At 42.7% G+C, this 18,648-nt stretch overlaps 7 long non-coding RNA genes across 9 annotated transcripts; all 7 read left to right on the forward strand.

Annotated features, from left to right (window-relative positions):
- The first annotated feature begins 2,785 nt into the window (after positions 1-2,785).
- LOC120457890 lies at positions 2,786-3,250 on the forward strand. Its single transcript, XR_005617137.1, has 3 exons — positions 2,786-2,832; positions 2,894-3,087; positions 3,146-3,250. It is a non-coding gene; the product is annotated as an uncharacterized LOC120457890 (long non-coding RNA).
- Positions 3,251-5,437: 2,187 nt separating this feature from the next.
- LOC120457881 lies at positions 5,438-6,148 on the forward strand. The gene is made up of 3 exons (XR_005617123.1): positions 5,438-5,682; positions 5,745-5,938; positions 5,998-6,148. It is a non-coding gene; the product is annotated as an uncharacterized LOC120457881 (long non-coding RNA).
- A 2,142-nt stretch (positions 6,149-8,290) lies between these two features.
- LOC120457883 lies at positions 8,291-9,001 on the forward strand. The gene is made up of 3 exons (XR_005617128.1): positions 8,291-8,535; positions 8,598-8,791; positions 8,851-9,001. It is a non-coding gene; the product is annotated as an uncharacterized LOC120457883 (long non-coding RNA).
- Positions 9,002-11,157: 2,156 nt separating this feature from the next.
- On the forward strand, positions 11,158-11,856 carry LOC120457880. The gene is made up of 3 exons (XR_005617122.1): positions 11,158-11,402; positions 11,453-11,646; positions 11,706-11,856. It is a non-coding gene; the product is annotated as an uncharacterized LOC120457880 (long non-coding RNA).
- Positions 11,857-12,372: 516 nt separating this feature from the next.
- On the forward strand, positions 12,373-13,996 carry LOC120457886. 3 transcript variants are annotated; one of them, XR_005617133.1, is made up of 4 exons: positions 12,373-12,679; positions 12,753-13,458; positions 13,532-13,736; positions 13,799-13,996. It is a non-coding gene; the product is annotated as an uncharacterized LOC120457886 (long non-coding RNA). The 3 variants fall into 3 exon arrangements; XR_005617132.1 differs by having other exon boundaries at positions 12,756-13,458; XR_005617131.1 differs by having other exon boundaries at positions 12,373-13,458.
- Positions 13,997-14,180: 184 nt separating this feature from the next.
- LOC120457888 lies at positions 14,181-14,710 on the forward strand. Its single transcript, XR_005617135.2, has 3 exons — positions 14,181-14,256; positions 14,319-14,512; positions 14,572-14,710. It is a non-coding gene; the product is annotated as an uncharacterized LOC120457888 (long non-coding RNA).
- Positions 14,711-16,875: 2,165 nt separating this feature from the next.
- Positions 16,876-17,586, forward strand: LOC120457884. The gene is made up of 3 exons (XR_005617129.1): positions 16,876-17,120; positions 17,183-17,376; positions 17,436-17,586. It is a non-coding gene; the product is annotated as an uncharacterized LOC120457884 (long non-coding RNA).
- The last annotated feature ends 1,062 nt before the right edge of the window (positions 17,587-18,648 follow it).

Below are 18,648 nucleotides of genomic sequence, written 5' to 3' on the forward strand. Positions count from 1 at the left end.
GGAAGTAGTAAGTTGCGTGGTTTTATATTTTTATAAATTTGTTTTATAATTTGTTTATAATTTTTCAGGGATTTTGTCTGTGTGCCGTTGCTGCCAGGAAAAAGTCGAATTCAAGGGTCGCGAGATTGACCCTTTGCCGGGTCAGTAGCGGCGCGCCAAGGTTCAGAAGGACGAGGGGCACCCCAGCATGGGACGGCATCCAAACATTATAGGTTTTAATGTTTTAGGTGCCTAAAACTTCGTTTTTCGTTGCGCCTAGTAGGGGAGTAGTAAGTTGCGTATTTTATGCTTTATTAATTTTTATTCTTTTTCAGGGATATTGTCAGTATATCGTTGCTACCAGAAAAAGTCGAAATTCAAGGGTCCCGATTTTGACCTTTTGCCGGGTCGCAGCGCCGCCCCAAGGGTCAATAAAATCGAGGGGGCTCCCTGAAATAGGGACGGCATCAAACATTGTGAATTTTTATATATATTATTATATACTCTGTTTTATGTTTTGATTAAATTATTTCAATCTTTAACGAAGAATTTTGTCGATATTGCATTTCTGTAGGAAAAAAGTCATTTTAGAGGTTACGATTCGACCTTTTGCCGGTCGGCAGCACCACGCCTAGGGTCTGTAAAAACGTGGGGGAATCCCAATAAGGAAACTGCATCAAAACATTGTATGTTTTGTGTTCTAAGTGCCAAGAAGTTAGTTTGTCCATTGCGCCTAGTCGGGTCGTCTTTTGTCGTCAAGTATGGCTTTCGTAGAGATTGCAGCTGCTGTTTTAGGACATTTCAAAGGATTTGCAGCAAAGAATTCAGATAAGTGACGTTTGCATATTTGACGTTTCTGGTGAAAGTACGGAGACAGAATATTTATTTCTGCCCCGCATCCACGCATTTATTTGCCTGTGATTAAACAGAGTGCAATATTTAGGTACAATTATTTTCATTTTTGAATTTGTACATTGGTGAGATGAGTGTGGGGGGTTGGACAGGTGTGGTAAGTATAAATGCGTTGGTATTTTCTTACTTTTAAGACATTGCGTGGATGGTAACATTAACATATGGCTTTGCTTTGTTTACATTTTAGAATTTCAGGAAATTTACATAGGTCAGTTTAATTGAGTTTAAAATTAATTTTTGTTTCTATTTCAGGTATTTTCGCCAGAAGGAGGAAGCACCGAGCCACAGGAGTCATTGCCGGTGGGGAATGGGGGTTATTTGTCCCAGTTCTTTGCAGCCGCAGGCTGCGCGCTAATTTCGAATCTGAGTGGGGCCGGCGTTTCTGGTAAGTATCATTCATGGTGGAAATTTTTGCCAGCTGTTGTGTTTTGCTTTTGAGTTTTCATTTTGGTTTCGCAGTTTCACCAGTCGTCATTGTTTAAGCTTCGTATGGAGATTCCGCGCTGCCGTCATTTTGATTTCCTTGGAGCCGCTGGCAACGTTTGGCGATGGGGTCTGCTTATTTTGGGCAGAGAAGTCGTCGCTTTCAAGTGGAGTTTGTTGTTGCAGCGGCGCCGCGTCTGCCAGATAGTTTGCAGGAGGCTGCCAACCCGCCGTGGTCTCATCGCCAGCCGTCAAAGGTCCAAAGCGCAGTGGATTCCCGGCCGCCGTCTTATTCCAAGGTCCAGGGAGTTGCTGCATTTCAGCTGGAGTTCTACATTGCGTAGTGGATTCCCGCGCCGCCGTCTTATTCCAGGGTCCAGGGAGTTGCTGCACTTCAGCTGGAGTTCATCAGGGTATCGGCGAGAGCGTCGTCATTGATTTGGAATCATAAGGGTCGTCGCTTTTGTAGGTCGTCTCGCCAGGGAAAAGGAAGCATCTTTTGGACGCCGGCAAGATGCTTTGCTTTGGGCCGTCGCTCGTAAAAGTCCATGGAATTGGATGCAGAAAATTGGATTAGATAAGTATATCTATGTGTTTAGTTTTGTTTTGTCTGATTTTAGTTTTTTTTTTTCTTTTTTTGCAGGTCAAATTGTCCAGGATTTTTCAAGTTTGTCCGGTGGGATTGGAAAGGAAACATTGCATGGAGTTATAAGAAGCATCGTTTGGGAGGTTCGTATATGTCAGTAGGTTTGTATATACATTTAGTTTTCTGTTGTTGTTAATTTATTTTGTTTTTTTTAGGGATATTGTCAGTATACCGTTGCTACCAGGAAAAGGTGGAATTTAAGGGTCACGATTTTGACCTTTTGCCGGGTCAGCAGCGCCGCACTTGGAATTCGTAAGGACGAGAAGGCATCCCAATATGGAAACGGCATCAAACATTTTAGGTTTTTAATGTTTTAGGTGCCGAAATCATTGTTTTTCATTTCGCCGAGTCGGGAATAGTAAGTTGCGTGGTTTTGTGTTTTATAAATTTGTTTTATAATTTGTTTTATAATTTTACAGGGATTTGACTGTATACCGTTGCTGCCAGGAGAAGTCGAATTCAAGGGTCGCAAGATTGACCTTTTGCCGGGTTAGCAGCGGCGCACCTAGAGTTCAGAAGGACGAGGGGCATCCCAACATGGAAATGGCATCAAAAATTATACATTTTTAATGTTTTAGGTGCCAAAAACATCGTTTTCCGTTGCGCCGAGTCGGAAAGTAGTAGATTGCGCAGTTTATGCATTTATTAATTTATTTTATTCTTTTTCAGGGATATTGTCAGTATACCGTTGCTACCAGGAAAAAGTTGAATTCAAGGGTCACGATTTTGACCTTTTGCCGGGTCAGCAGTGCCGCACTTAGAATTCTGAAGGACGGGGGGGCATCCCAGCATGGAAACGGCATCAAACATTATAGGTTTTTGTGTTTTAGGTGCCAAAATCGTCGTTTTCCATTTCGCCGAGTCGGGAAGTAGTAAGTTGCGTGGTTTTATATTTTTATAAATTTGTTTATAATTTGTTTTATAATTTTTCAGGGATTTTGTCTGTGTGCCGTTGCTGCCAGGAAAAAGTCGAATTCAAGGGTCGCGAGATTGACCCTTTGCCGGGTCAGTAGCGGCGCGCCAAGGGTTCAGAAGGACGAGGGGGCACCCCAGCATGGAGACGGCATCCAAACATTATAGGTTTTTAATGTTTTAGGTGCCTAAAACTTCGTTTTTCGTTGCGCCTAGTAGGGGAGTAGTAAGTTGCGTATTTTATGCTTTTATTAATTTATTATTCTTTTTCAGGGATATTGTCAGTATTATCGTTGCTACCAGAAAAAGTCGAAATTCAAGGGTCCCGATTTTGACCTTTTGCCGGGTCGGCAGCGCCGCCCCAAGGGTCAATAAAATCGAGGGGCTCCCTGAAATAGGGACGGCATCAAAACATTGTGAATTTTTATATATATTATTATACAGTACTCTGTTTTATGTTTTGATTAAATTATTTCAATCTTTAACGAAGATTTTGTCGATATTGCATTTCTGTAGGAAAAAAGTCAATTTTAGAGGTTACGATTTCGACCTTTGCCGGGTCGGCAGCACCACGCCTAGGGTCTGTAAAAACGTGGGGGAATCCCAATAAGGAAACTGCATCAAAACATTGTATGTTTTTGTGTTCTAAGTGCCAAGAAGTTAGTTTGTCCATTGCGCCTAGTCGGGTCGTCTTTTGTCGTCAAGTATGGCTTTCGTAGAGATTGCAGCTGCTGTATTAGGACATTTCAAAGGATTTGCAGCAAAGAATTCAGATAAGTGACGTTTGCATATTTGACGTTTCTGGTGAAAGTACGGAGACAGAATGATTTATTTCTGCCCCGCATCCACGCATTTATTTGCCTGTGATTACACAGAGTGCAATATTTAGGTACAATTATTTTTATTTTTGAATTTGTACATTGGTGAGATGAGTGTGGGGGGTTGGACAGGTGTGGTAAGTATAAATGCGTTGGTATTTTCTTACTTTTAAGACAATGCGTGGATGGTAACATTAACATATGGCTTTGCTTTGTTTACATTTTAGAATTTCAGGAAATTTACATAGGTCAGTTTAATTGAGTTTAAAATTAATTTTTGTTTCTATTTTCAGGTATTTTCGCCAGAAGGACGGAAGCACCGAGCCACAGGAGTCATTGCCGGTGGGGAATGGGGGTTATTTGTCCCAGTTCTTTGCAGCCGCAGGCTGCGCGCTAATTTCGAATTTGAGTGGGGCCGGCGTTTCTGGTAAGTATCATTCATGGTGGAAATTTTTGCCAGCTTTTGAGTTTTCATTTTGGTTTCAGCAGTTTTACCAGTCGTCATTGTTTAAGCTTCGTATGGAGATTCCGCGCTGCCGTCAATTTTGATTTCCTTGGAGCCGCTGGCAACGTTTGGCGATGGGGTCTGCTTATTTTGGGCAGAGAAGTCGTCGCTTTCAGTGGAGTTTGTTGTTGCCAGCGGCGCCGCGTCTGCCAGATAGTTTGCAGGAGGCTGCCAACCCGCCCGTGGGTCTCATCGCCAGCCGTCAAAGGTCCAAAGCGCAGTGGATTCCCGCGCCGCCGTCTTATTCCAAGGTCCAGGGAGTTGCTGCATTTCAGCTGGAGTTCTACATTGCGTAGTGGATTCCCGCGCCGCCGTCTTATTCCAGGGTCCAGGGAGTTGCTGCACTTCAGCTGGAGTTCATCAGGGTATCGGCGAGAGCGTCGTCATTGATTTGGAATCATAAGGGTCGTCGCTTTTGTAGGTCGTCTCGCCAGGGAAAAGGAAGCATCTTTTGGACGCCGGGCCAAGATGCTTTGCTTTGGGCCGTCGCTCGTAAAAGTCCATGGAATTGGATGCAGAAAATTGGATTAGATAAGTATATCTATGTGTTTAGTTTTGTTTTGTCTGATTTTAGTTTTTTTTTTTCTTTTCTTTTGCAGGTCCAAATTGTCCAGGATTTTTCAAGTTTGTCCGGTGGGATTGGAAAGGAAACATTGCCATGGAGTTATAAGAAGCATCGTTTGGGAGGTTCGTATATGTCAGTAGGTTTGTATATACATTTAGTTTTCTGTTGTTGTTAATTTATTTTGTTCTTTTTTAGGGATATTGTCAGTATACCGTTGCTACCAGGAAAAGGTGGAATTTAAGGGTCACGATTTTGGCCTTTTGCCGGGTCAGCAGCGCCGCACTTGGAATTCGTAAGGACGAGAAGGCATCCCAATATGGAATCGGCATCAAAACATTTTAGGTTTTTAATGTTTTAGGTGCCGAAATCATTGTTTTTCATTTCGCCGAGTCGGGAAATAGTAAGTTGCGTGGTTTTGTGTTTTTATAAATTTGTTTTATAATTTGTTTTATAATTTTACAGGGATTTTGACTGAATACCGTTGCTGCCAGGGAGAAGTCGAATTCAAGGGTCGCAAGATTGACCTTTTGCCGGGTTAGCAGCGGCGCACCTAGAGTTCAGAGGGACGAGGGGGCATCCCAACATGGAAATGGCATCAAAACATTATACATTTTTAATGTTTTAGGTGCCAAAAAACATCGTTTTCCGTTGCGCCGAGTCGGGAAGTAGTAGTTTGCGCAGTTTATGCATTTATTAATTTATTTTATTCTTTTTCAGGGATATTGTCAGTATACCGTTGCTACCAGGAAAAAGTTGAATTCAAGGGTCACGATTTTGACCTTTTGCCGGGTCAGCAGTGCCGCACTTAGAATTCTGAAGGACGGGGGGGCATCCCAGCATGGAAACGGCATCAAAACATTATAGGTTTTTTGTGTTTTAGGTGCCAAAATCGTCGTTTTCCATTTCGCCGAGTCGGGAAGTAGTAAGTTGCGTGATTTTATATTTTTATAAATTTGTTTTATAATTTGTTTTATAATTTTTCAGGGATTTTGTCTGTGTGCCGTTGCTGCCAGGAAAAAGTCGAATTCAAGGGTCGCGAGATTGACCCTTTGCCGGGTCAGTAGCGGCGCGCCAAGGGTTCAGAAGGACGAGGGGGCACCCCAGCATGGAGACGGCATCCAAACATTATAGGTTTTTAATGTTTTAGGTGCCTAAAACTTCGTTTTTCGTTGCGCCTAGTAGGGGAGTAGTAAGTTGCGTATTTTTATGCTTTTATTAATTTGTTATTCTTTTTCAGGGATATTGTCAGTATTATCGTTGCTACCAGAAAAAGTCGAAATTCAAGGGTCCCGATTTTGACCTTTTGCCGGGTCGGCAGCGCCGCCCCAAGGGTCAATAAAATCGAGGGGGCTCCCTGAAATAGGGACGGCATCAAAACATTGTGAATTTTTATATATATTATTATATAGTAATCTGTTTTATGTTTTGATTAAATTATTTCAATCTTCAACGAAGATTTTGTCGATATTGCATTTCTGTAGGAAAAAAGTCAATTTTAGAGGTTACGATTTCGACCTTTTGCCGGGTCGGCAGCACCACGCCTAGGGTCTGTAAAAACGTGGGGGAATCCCAATAAGGAAACTGCATCAAAACATTGTATGTTTTTGTGTTCTAAGTGCCAAGAAGTTAGTTTGTCCATTGCGCCTAGTCGGGTCGTCTTTTGTCGTCAAGTATGGCTTTCGTAGAGATTGCAGCTGCTGTTTTAGGACATTTCAAAGGATTTGGATAAGTGACGTTTGCATATTTGACGTTTCTGGTGAAAGTACGGAGACAGAATGATTTATTTCTGCCCCGCATCCACGCATTTATTTGCCTGTGATTACACAGAGTGCAATATTTAGGTACAATTATTTTCATTTTTGAATTTGTACATTGGTGAGATGAGTGTGGGGGGTTGGACAGGTGTGGTAAGTATAAATGCGTTGGTATTTTCTTACTTTTAAGACATTGCGTGGATGGTAACATTAACATATGGCTTTGCTTTGTTTACATTTTAGAATTTCAGGAAATTTACATAGGTCAGTTTAATTGGGTTTAAAATTAATTTTTGTTTCTATTTTCAGGTATTTTCGCCAGAAGGACGGAAGCACCGAGCCACAGGAGTCATTGCCGGTGGGGAATGGGGGTTATTTGTCCCAGTTCTTTGCAGCCGCAGGCTGCGCGGTAATTTCGAATTTGAGTGGGGCCGGCGTTTCTGGTAAGTATCATTCATGGTGGAAATTTTTGCCAGCTGTTGTTGTTTTGCTTTTGAGTTTTCATTTTGGTTTCAGCGGTTTCACCAGTCGTCATTGTTTAAGCTTCGTATGGAGATCCCGCGCTGCCGTCAATTTTGATTTCCTTGGAGCCGCTGGCAACGTTTGGCGATGGGGTCTGCTTATTTTGGGCAGAGAAGTCGTCGCTTTCAGTGGAGTTTGTTGTTGCCAGCGGCGCCGCGTCTGCCAGATAGTTTGCAGGAGGCTGCCAACCCGCCCGTGGGTCTCATCGCCAGCCGTCAAAGGTCCAAAGCGCAGTGGATTCCCGCGCCGCCGTCTTATTCCAAGGTCCAGGGAGTTGCTGCATTTCAGCTGGAGTTCTACATTGCGTAGTGGATTCCCGCGCCGCCGTCTTATTCCAGGGTCCAGGGAGTTGCTGCACTTCAGCTGGAGTTCATCAGGGTATCGGCGAGAGCGTCGTCATTGATTTGGAATCATAAGGGTCGTCGCTTTTGTAGGTCGTCTCGCCAGGGAAAAGGAAGCATCTTTTGGACGCCGGGCCAAGATGCTTTGCTTTGGGCCGTCGCTCGTAAAAGTCCATGGAATTGGATGCAGAAAATTGGATTAGATAAGTATATCTATGTGTTTAGTTTGGTTTTGTCTGATTTTAGTTTTTTTTTTTCTTTTCTTTTGCAGGTCCAAATTGTCCAGGATTTTTCAAGATTGTCCGGTGGGATTGGAAAGGAAACATTGCCATGGAGTTATAAGAAGCATCGTTTGGGAGGTTCGTATATGTCAGTAGGTTTGTATATACATTTAGTTTTCTGTTGTTGTTAATTTATTTTGTTCTTTTTTAGGGATATTGTCAGTATACCGTTGCTACCAGGAAAAGGTGGAATTTAAGGGTCACGATTTTGGCCTTTTGCCGGGTCAGCAGCGCCGCACTTGGAATTCGTAAGGACGAGAAGGCATCCCAATATGGAATCGGCATCAAAACATTTTAGGTTTTTAATGTTTTAGGTGCCGAAATCATTGTTTTTCATTTCGCCGAGTCGGGAAATAGTAAGTTGCGTGGTTTTGTGTTTTTATAAATTTGTTTTATAATTTGTTTTATAATTTTACAGGGATTTTGACTGAATACCGTTGCTGCCAGGGAGAAGTCGAATTCAAGGGTCGCAAGATTGACCTTTTGCCGGGTTAGCAGCGGCGCACCTAGAGTTCAGAGGGACGAGGGGGCATCCCAACATGGAAATGGCATCAAAACATTATACATTTTTAATGTTTTAGGTGCCAAAAACATCGTTTTCCGTTGCGCCGAGTCGGGAAGTAGTAGTTTGCGCAGTTTATGCATTTATTAATTTATTTTATTCTTTTTCAGGGATATTGTCAGTATACCGTTGCTACCAGGAAAAAGTTGAATTCAAGGGTCACGATTTTGACCTTTTGCCGGGTCAGCAGTGCCGCACTTAGAATTCTGAAGGACGGGGGGGCATCCCAGCATGGAAACGGCATCAAAACATTATAGGTTTTTTGTGTTTTAGGTGCCAAAATCGTCGTTTTCCATTTCGCCGAGTCGGGAAGTAGTAAGTTGCGTGGTTTTATATTTTTATAAATTTGTTTTATAATTTGTTTTATAATTTTTCAGGGATTTTGTCTGTGTGCCGTTGCTGCCAGGAAAAAGTCGAATTCAAGGGTCGCGAGATTGACCCTTTGCCGGGTCAGTAGCGGCGCGCCAAGGGTTCAGAAGGACGAGGGGGCACCCCAGCATGGAGACGGCATCCAAACATTATAGGTTTTTAATGTTTTAGGTGCCTAAAACTTCGTTTTTCGTTGCGCCTAGTAGGGGAGTAGTAAGTTGCGTATTTTTATGCTTTTATTAATTTGTTATTCTTTTTCAGGGATATTGTCAGTATTATCGTTGCTACCAGAAAAAGTCGAAATTCAAGGGTCCCGATTTTGACCTTTTGCCGGGTCGGCAGCGCCGCCCCAAGGGTCAATAAAATCGAGGGGGCTCCCTGAAATAGGGACGGCATCAAAACATTGTGAATTTTTATATATATTATTATATAGTACTCTGTTTTATGTTTTGATTAAATTATTTCAATCTTTAACGAAGATTTGGTCGATATTGCATTTCTGTCGGAAAAAAGTCAATTTTAGAGGTTACGATTTCGACCTTTTGCCGGGTCGGCAGCACCACGCCTAGGGTCTGTAAAAACGTGGGGGAATCCCAATAAGGAAACTGCATCAAAACATTGTATGTTTTTGTGTTCTAAGTGCCAAGAAGTTAGTTTGTCCATTGCGCCTAGTCGGATCGTCTTTTGTCGTCAAGTATGGCTTTCGTAGAGATTGCAGCTGCTGTTTTAGGACATTTCAAAGGATTTGCAGCAAAGAATTCAGATAAGTGACGTTTGCATATTTGACGTTTCTGGTGAAAGTACGGAGACAGAATGATTTATTTCTGCCCCGCATCCACGCATTTATTTGCCTGTGATTACACAGAGTGCAATATTAAGGTACAATTATTTTCATTTTTGAATTTGTACATTGGTGAGATGAGTGTGGGGGGTTGGACAGGTGTGGTAAGTATAAATGCGTTGGTATTTTCTTACTTTTAAGACATTGCGTGGATGGTAACATTAACATATGGCTTTGCTTTGTTTACATTTTAGAATTTCAGGAAATTTACATAGGTCAGTTTAATTGAGTTTAAAATTAATTTTTGTTTCTATTTTCAGGTATTTTCGCCAGAAGGACGGAAGCACCGAGCCACAGGAGTCATTGCCGGTGGGGAATGGGGGTTATTTGTCCCAGTTCTTTGCAGCCGCAGGCTGCGCGCTAATTTCGAATTTGAGTGGGGCCGGCGTTTCTGGTAAGTATCATTCATGGTGGAAATTTTTGCCAGCTGTTGTTGTTTTGCTTTTGAGTTTTCATTTTGGTTTCAGCAGTTTCACCAGTCGTCATTGTTTAAGCTTCGTATGGAGATTCCGCGCTGCCGTCAATTTTGATTTCCTTGGAGCCGCTGGCAACGTTTGGCGATGGGGTCTGCTTATTTTGGGCAGAGAAGTCGTCGCTTTCAGTGGAGTTTGTTGTTGCCAGCGGCGCCGCGTCTGCCAGATAGTTTGCAGGAGGCTGCCAACCCGCCCGTGGGTCTCATCGCCAGCCGTCAAAGGTCCAAAGCGCAGTGGATTCCCGCGCCGCCGTCTTATTCCAAGGTCCAGGGAGTTGCTGCATTTCAGCTGGAGTTCTACATTGCGTAGTGGATTCCCGCGCCGCCGTCCTATTCCAGGGTCCAGGGAGTTGCTGCACTTCAGCTGGAGTTCATCAGGGTATCGGCGAGAGCGTCGTCATTGATTTGGAATCATAAGGGTCGTCGCTTTTGTAGGTCGTCTCGCCAGGGAAAAGGAAGCATCTTTTGGACGCCGGGCCAAGATGCTTTGCTTTGGGCCGTCGCTCGTAAAAGTCCATGGAATTGGATGCAGAAAATTGGATTAGATAAGTATATCTATGTGTTTAGTTTGGTTTTGTCTGATTTTAGTTTTTTTTTTTCTTTTCTTTTGCAGGTCCAAATTGTCCAGGATTTTTCAAGTTTGTCCGGTGGGATTGGAAAGGAAACATTGCCATGGAGTTATAAGAAGCATCGTTTGGGAGGTTCGTATATGTCAGTAGGTTTTTATATACATTTAGTTTTCTGTTGTTGTTAATTTATTTTGTTCTTTTTTAGGGATATTGTCAGTATACCGTTGCTACCAGGAAAAGGTGGAATTTAAGGGTCACGATTTTGGCCTTTTGCCGGGTCAGCAGCGCCGCACTTGGAATTCGTAAGGACGAGAAGGCATCCCAATATGGAATCGGCATCAAAACATTTTAGGTTTTTAATGTTTTAGGTGCCGAAATCATTGTTTTTCATTTCGCCGAGTCGGGAAATAGTAAGTTGCGTGGTTTTGTGTTTTTATAAATTTGTTTTATAATTTGTTTTATAATTTTACAGGGATTTTGACTGTATACCGTTGCTGCCAGGGAGAAGTCGAATTCAAGGGTCGCAAGATTGACCTTTTGCCGGGTTAGCAGCGGCGCACCTAGAGTTCAGAAGGACGAGGGGGCATCCCAACATGGAAATGGCATCAAAACATTATACATTTTTAATGTTTTAGGTGCCAAAAACATCGTTTTCCGTTGCGCCGAGTCGGGAAGTAGTAGTTTGCGCAGTTTATGCATTTATTAATTTATTTTATTCTTTTTCAGGGATATTGTCAGTATACCGTTGCTACCAGGAAAAAGTTGAATTCAAGGGTCACGATTTTGACCTTTTGCCGGGTCAGCAGTGCCGCACTTAGAATTCTGAAGGACGGGGGGGCATCCCAGCATGGAAACGGCATCAAAACATTATAGGTTTTTTGTGTTTTAGGTGCCAAAATCGTCGTTTTCCATTTCGCCGAGTCGGGAAGTAGTAAGTTGCGTGGTTTTATATTTTTATAAATTTGTTTTATAATTTTTCAGGGATTTTGTCTGTGTGCCGTTGCTGCCAGGAAAAAGTCGAATTCAAGGGTCGCGAGATTGACCCTTTGCCGGGTCAGTAGCGGCGCGCCAAGGGTTCAGAAGGACGAGGGGGCACCCCAGCATGGAGACGGCATCCAAACATTATAGGTTTTTAATGTTTTAGGTGCCTAAAACTTCGTTTTTCGTTGCGCCTAGTAGGGGAGTAGTAAGTTGCGTATTTTTATGCTTTTATTAATTTGTTATTCTTTTTCAGGGATATTGTCAGTATTATCGTTGCTACCAGAAAAAGTCGAAATTCAAGGGTCCCGATTTTGACCTTTTGCCGGGTCGGCAGCGCCGCCCCAAGGGTCAATAAAATCGAGGGGGCTCCCTGAAATAGGGACGGCATCAAAACATTGTGAATTTTTATATATATTATTATATAGTACTCTGTTTTATGTTTTGATTAAATTATTTCAATCTTTAACGAAGATTTGGTCGATATTGCATTTCTGTAGGAAAAAAGTCAATTTTAGAGGTTACGATTTCGACCTTTTGCCGGGTCGGCAGCACCACGCCTAGGGTCTGTAAAAACGTGGGGGAATCCCAATAAGGAAACTGCATCAAAACATTGTATGTTTTTGTGTTCTAAGTGCCAAGAAGTTAGTTTGTCCATTGGGCCTAGTCGGGTCGTCTTTTGTCGTCAAGTATGGCTTTCGTAGAGATTGCAGCTGCTGTTTTAGGACATTTCAAAGGATTTGCAGCAAAGAATTCAGATAAGTGACGTTTGCATATTTGACGTTTCTGGTGAAAGTACGGAGACAGAATGATTTATTTCTGCCCCGCATCCACGCATTTATTTGCCTGTGATTACACAGAGTGCAATATTTAGGTACAATTATTTTCATTTTTGAATTTGTACATTGGTGAGATGAGTGTGGGGGGTTGGACAGGTGTGGTAAGTATAAATGCGTTGGTATTTTCTTACTTTTAAGACATTGCGTGGATGGTAACATTAACATATGGCTTTGCTTTGTTTACATTTTAGAATTTCAGGAAATTTACATAGGTCAGTTTAATTGAGTTTAAAATTAATTTTTGTTTCTATTTTCAGGTATTTTCGCCAGAAGGACGGAAGCACCGAGCCACAGGAGTCATTGCCGGTGGGGAATGGGGGTTATTTGTCCCAGTTCTTTGCAGCCGCAGGCTGCGCGCTAATTTCGAATTTGAGTGGGGCCGGCGTTTCTGGTAAGTATCATTCATGGTGGAAATTTTTGCCAGCTGTTGTTGTTTTGCTTTTGAGTTTTCATTTTGGTTTCAGCAGTTTCACCAGTCGTCATTGTTTAAGCTTCGTATGGAGATTCCGCGCTGCCGTCAATTTTGATTTCCTTGGAGCCGCTGGCAACGTTTGGCGATGGGGTCTGCTTATTTTGGGCAGAGAAGTCGTCGCTTTCAGTGGAGTTTGTTGTTGCCAGCGGCGCCGCGTCTGCCAGATAGTTTGCAGGAGGCTGCCAACCCGCCCGTGGGTCTCATCGCCAGCCGTCAAAGGTCCAAAGCGCAGTGGATTCCCGCGCCGCCGTCTTATTCCAAGGTCCAGGGAGTTGCTGCATTTCAGCTGGAGTTCTACATTGCGTAGTGGATTCCCGCGCCGCCGTCTTATTCCAGGGTCCAGGGAGTTGCTGCACTTCAGCTGGAGTTCATCAGGGTATCGGCGAGAGCGTCGTCATTGATTTGGAATCATAAGGGTCGTCGCTTTTGTAGGTCGTCTCGCCAGGGAAAAGGAAGCATCTTTTGGACGCCGGGCCAAGATGCTTTGCTTTGGGCCGTCGCTCGTAAAAGTCCATGGAATTGGATGCAGAAAATTGGATTAGATAAGTATATCTATGTGTTTAGTTTGGTTTTGTCTGATTTTAGTTTTTTTTTTTCTTTTCTTTTGCAGGTCCAAATTGTCCAGGATTTTTCAAGATTGTCCGGTGGGATTGGAAAGGAAACATTGCCATGGAGTTATAAGAAGCATCGTTTGGGAGGTTCGTATATGTCAGTAGGTTTTTATATACATTTAGTTTTCTGTTGTTGTTAATTTATTTTGTTCTTTTTTAGGGATATTGTCAGTATACCGTTGCTACCAGGAAAAGGTGGAATTTAAGGGTCACGATTTTGACCTTTTGCCGGGTCAGCAGCGCCGCACTTGGAATTCGTAAGGACGAGAAGGCATCCCAATATGGAAACGGCATCAAAACATTTTAGGTTTTTAATGTTTTAGGTGCCGAAATCATTGTTTTTCATTTCGCCGAGTCGGGAAATAGTAAGTTGCGTGGTTTTGTGTTTTTATAAATTTGTTTTATAATTTGTTTTATAATTTTACAGGGATTTTGACTGTATACCGTTGCTGCCAGGGAGAAGTCGAATTCAAGGGTCGCAAGATTGACCTTTTGCCGGGTTAGCAGCGGCGCACCTAGAGTTCAGAGGGACGAGGGGGCATCCCAACATGGAAATGGCATCAAAACATTATACATTTTTAATGTTTTAGGTGCCAAAAACATCGTTTTCCGTTGCGCCGAGTCGGGAAGTAGTAGTTTGCGCAGTTTATGCATTTATTAATTTATTTTATTCTTTTTCAGGGATATTGTCAGTATACCGTTGCTACCAGGAAAAAGTTGAATTCAAGGGTCACGATTTTGACCTTTTGCCGGGTCAGCAGTGCCGCACTTAGAATTCTGAAGGACGGGGGGCATCCCAGCATGGAAACGGCATCAAAACATTATAGGTTTTTTGTGTTTTAGGTGCCAAAATCGTCGTTTTCCATTTCGCCGAGTCGGGAAGTAGTAAGTTGCGTGGTTTTATATTTTTATAAATTTGTTTTATAATTTGTTTTATAATTTTTCAGGGATTTTGTCTGTGTGCCGTTGCTGCCAGGAAAAAGTCGAATTCAAGGGTCGCGAGATTGACCCTTTGCCGGGTCAGTAGCGGCGCGCCAAGGGTTCAGAAGGACGAGGGGGCACCCCAGCATGGAGACGGCATCCAAACATTATAGGTTTTTAATGTTTTAGGTGCCTAAAACTTCGTTTTTCGTTGCGCCTAGTAGGGGAGTAGTAAGTTGCGTATTTTTATGCTTTTATTAATTTGTTATTCTTTTTCAGGGATATTGTCAGTATTATCGTTGCTACCAGAAGAAGTCGAAATTCAAGGGTCCCGATTTTGACCTTTTGCCGGGTCGGCAGCGCCGCCCCAAGGGTCAATAAAATCGAGGGGGCTCCCTGAAATAGGGACGGCATCAAAACATTGTGAATTTTTATATATATTATTATATAGTACTCTGTTTTATGTTTTGATTAAATTATTTCAATCTTTAACGAAGATTTGGTCGATATTGCATTTCTGTAGGAAAAAGTCAATTTTAGAGGTTACGATTTCGACCTTTTGCCGGGTCGGCAGCACCACGCCTAGGGTCTGTAAAAACGTGGGGGAATCCCAATAAGGAAACTGCATCAAAACATTGTATGTTTTTGTGTTCTAAGTGCCAAGAAGTTAGTTTGTCCATTGGGCCTAGTCGGGTCGTCTTTTGTCGTCAAGTATGGCTTTCGTAGAGATTGCAGCTGCTGTTTTAGGACATTTCAAAGGATTTGCAGCAAAGAATTCAGATAAGTGACGTTTGCATATTTGACGTTTCTGGTGAAAGTACGGAGACAGAATGATTTATTTCTGCCCCGCATCCACGCATTTATTTGCCTGTGATTACACAGAGTGCAATATTTAGGTACAATTATTTTCATTTTTGAATTTGTACATTGGTGAGATGAGTGTGGGGGGTTGGACAGGTGTGGTAAGTATAAATGCGTTGGTATTTTCTTACTTTTAAGACATTGCGTGGATGGTAACATTAACATATGGCTTTGCTTTGTTTACATTTTAGAATTTCAGGAAATTTACATAGGTCAGTTTAATTGAGTTTAAAATTAATTTTTGTTTCTATTTTCAGGTATTTTCGCCAGAAGGACGGAAGCACCGAGCCACAGGAGTCATTGCCGGTGGGGAATGGGGGTTATTTGTCCCAGTTCTTTGCAGCCGCAGGCTGCGCGCTAATTTCGAATTTGAGTGGGGCCGGCGTTTCTGGTAAGTATCATTCATGGTGGAAATTTTTGCCAGCTGTTGTTGTTTTGCTTTTGAGTTTTCATTTTGGTTTCAGCAGTTTCACCAGTCGTCATTGTTTAAGCTTCGTATGGAGATTCCGCGCTGCCGTCAATTTTGATTTCCTTGGAGCCGCTGGCAACGTTTGGCGATGGGGTCTGCTTATTTTGGGCAGAGAAGTCGTCGCTTTCAGTGGAGTTTGTTGTTGCCAGCGGCGCCGCGTCTGCCAGATAGTTTGCAGGAGGCTGCCAACCCGCCCGTGGGTCTCATCGCCAGCCGTCAAAGGTCCAAAGCGCAGTGGATTCCCGCGCCGCCGTCTTATTCCAAGGTCAGGGAGTTGCTGCATTTCAGCTGGAGTTCTACATTGCGTAGTGGATTCCCGCGCCGCCGTCTTATTCCAGGGTCCAGGGAGTTGCTGCACTTCAGCTGGAGTTCATCAGGGTATCGGCGAGAGCGTCGTCATTGATTTGGAATCATAAGGGTCGTCGCTTTTGTAGGTCGTCTCGCCAGGGAAAAGGAAGCATCTTTTGGACGCCGGGCCAAGATGCTTTGCTTTGGGCCGTCGCTCGTAAAAGTCCATGGAATTGGATGCAGAAAATTGGATTAGATAAGTATATCTATGTGTTTAGTTTTGTTTTGTCTGATTTTAGTTTTTTTTTTCTTTTCTTTTGCAGGTCCAAATTGTCCAGGATTTTTCAAGATTGTCCGGTGGGATTGGAAAGGAAACATTGCCATGGAGTTATAAGAAGCATCGTTTGGGAGGTTCGTATATGTCAGTAGGTTTTTATATACATTTAGTTTTCTGTTGTTGTTAATTTATTTTGTTCTTTTTTAGGGATATTGTCAGTATACCGTTGCTACCAGGAAAAGGTGGAATTTAAGGGTCACGATTTTGGCCTTTTGCCGGGTCAGCAGCGCCGCACTTGGAATTCGTAAGGACGAGAAGGCATCCCAATATGGAATCGGCATCAAAACATTTTAGGTTTTTAATGTTTTAGGTGCCGAAATCATTGTTTTTCATTTCGCCGAGTCGGGAAATAGTAAGTTGCGTGGTTTTGTGTTTTTATAAATTTGTTTTATAATTTGTTTTATAATTTTACAGGGATTTTGACTGAATACCGTTGCTGCCAGGGAGAAGTCGAATTCAAGGGTCGCAAGATTGACCTTTTGCCGGGTTAGCAGCGGCGCACCTAGAGTTCAGAAGGACGAGGGGGCATCCCAACATGGAAATGGCATCAAAACATTATACATTTTTAATGTTTTAGGTGCCAAAAACATCGTTTTCCGTTGCGCCGAGTCGGGAAGTAGTAGTTTGCGCAGTTTATGCATTTATTAATTTATTTTATTCTTTTTCAGGGATATTGTCAGTATACCGTTGCTACCAGGAAAAAGTTGAATTCAAGGGTCACGATTTTGACCTTTTGCCGGGTCAGCAGTGCCGCACTTAGAATTCTGAAGGACGGGGGGGCATCCCAGCATGGAAACGGCATCAAAACATTATAGGTTTTTTGTGTTTTAGGTGCCAAAATCGTCGTTTTCCATTTCGCCGAGTCGGGAAGTAGTAAGTTGCGTGGTTTTATATTTTTATAAATTTGTTTTATAATTTGTTTTATAATTTTTCAGGGATTTTGTCTGTGTGCCGTTGCTGCCAGGAAAAAGTCGAATTCAAGGGTCGCGAGATTGACCCTTTGCCGGGTCAGTAGCGGCGCGCCAAGGGTTCAGAAGGACGAGGGGGCACCCCAGCATGGAGACGGCATCCAAACATTATAGGTTTTTAATGTTTTAGGTGCCTAAAACTTCGTTTTTCGTTGCGCCTAGTAGGGGAGTAGTAAGTTGCGTATTTTTATGCTTTTATTAATTTGTTATTCTTTTTCAGGGATATTGTCAGTATTATCGTTGCTACCAGAAAAAGTCGAAATTCAAGGGTCCCGATTTTGACCTTTTGCCGGGTCGGCAGCGCCGCCCCAAGGGTCAATAAAATCGAGGGGGCTCCCTGAAATAGGGACGGCATCAAAACATTGTGAATTTTTATATATATTATTATATAGTACTCTGTTTTATGTTTTGATTAAATTATTTCAATCTTTAACGAAGATTTTGTCGATATTGCATTTCTGTAGGAAAAAAGTCAATTTTAGAGGTTACGATTTCGACCTTTTGCCGGGTCGGCAGCACCACGCCTAGGGTCTGTAAAAACGTGGGGGAATCCCAATAAGGAAACTGCATCAAAACATTGTATGTTTTTGTGTTCTAAGTGCCAAGAAGTTAGTTTGTCCATTGCGCCTAGTCGGGTCGTCTTTTGTCGTCAAGTATGGCTTTCGTAGAGATTGCAGCTGCTGTTTTAGGACATTTCAAAGGATTTGCAGCAAAGAATTCAGATAAGTGACGTTTGCATATTTGACGTTTCTGGTGAAAGTACGGAGACAGAATGATTTATTTCTGCCCCGCATCCACGCATTTATTTGCCTGTGATTACACAGAGTGCAATATTTAGGTACAATTATTTTCATTTTTGAATTTGTACATTGGTGAGATGAGTGTGGGGGGTTGGACAGGTGTGGTAAGTATAAATGCGTTGGTATTTTCTTACTTTTAAGACATTGCGTGGATGGTAACATTAACATATGGCTTTGCTTTGTTTACATTTTAGAATTTCAGGAAATTTACATAGGTCAGTTTAATTGGGTTTAAAATTAATTTTTGTTTCTATTTTCAGGTATTTTCGCCAGAAGGACGGAAGCACCGAGCCACAGGAGTCATTGCCGGTGGGAATGGGGGTTATTTGTCCCAGTTCTTTGCAGCCGCAGGCTGCGCGCTAATTTCGAATTTGAGTGGGGCCGGCGTTTCTGGTAAGTATCATTCATGGTGGAAATTTTTGCCAGCTGTTGTTGTTTTGCTTTTGAGTTTTCATTTTGGTTTCAGCGGTTTCACCAGTCGTCATTGTTTAAGCTTCGTATGGAGATCCCGCGCTGCCGTCAATTTTGATTTCCTTGGAGCCGCTGGCAACGTTTGGCGATGGGGTCTGCTTATTTTGGGCAGAGAAGTCGTCGCTTTCAGTGGAGTTTGTTGTTGCCAGCGGCGCCGCGTCT

Source organism: Drosophila santomea, unplaced genomic scaffold (genome assembly GCF_016746245.2).
Source record: "Drosophila santomea strain STO CAGO 1482 unplaced genomic scaffold, Prin_Dsan_1.1 Segkk88_quiver_pilon_scaf, whole genome shotgun sequence".
Lineage (NCBI taxonomy): Eukaryota > Metazoa > Arthropoda > Insecta > Diptera > Drosophilidae > Drosophila > Drosophila santomea.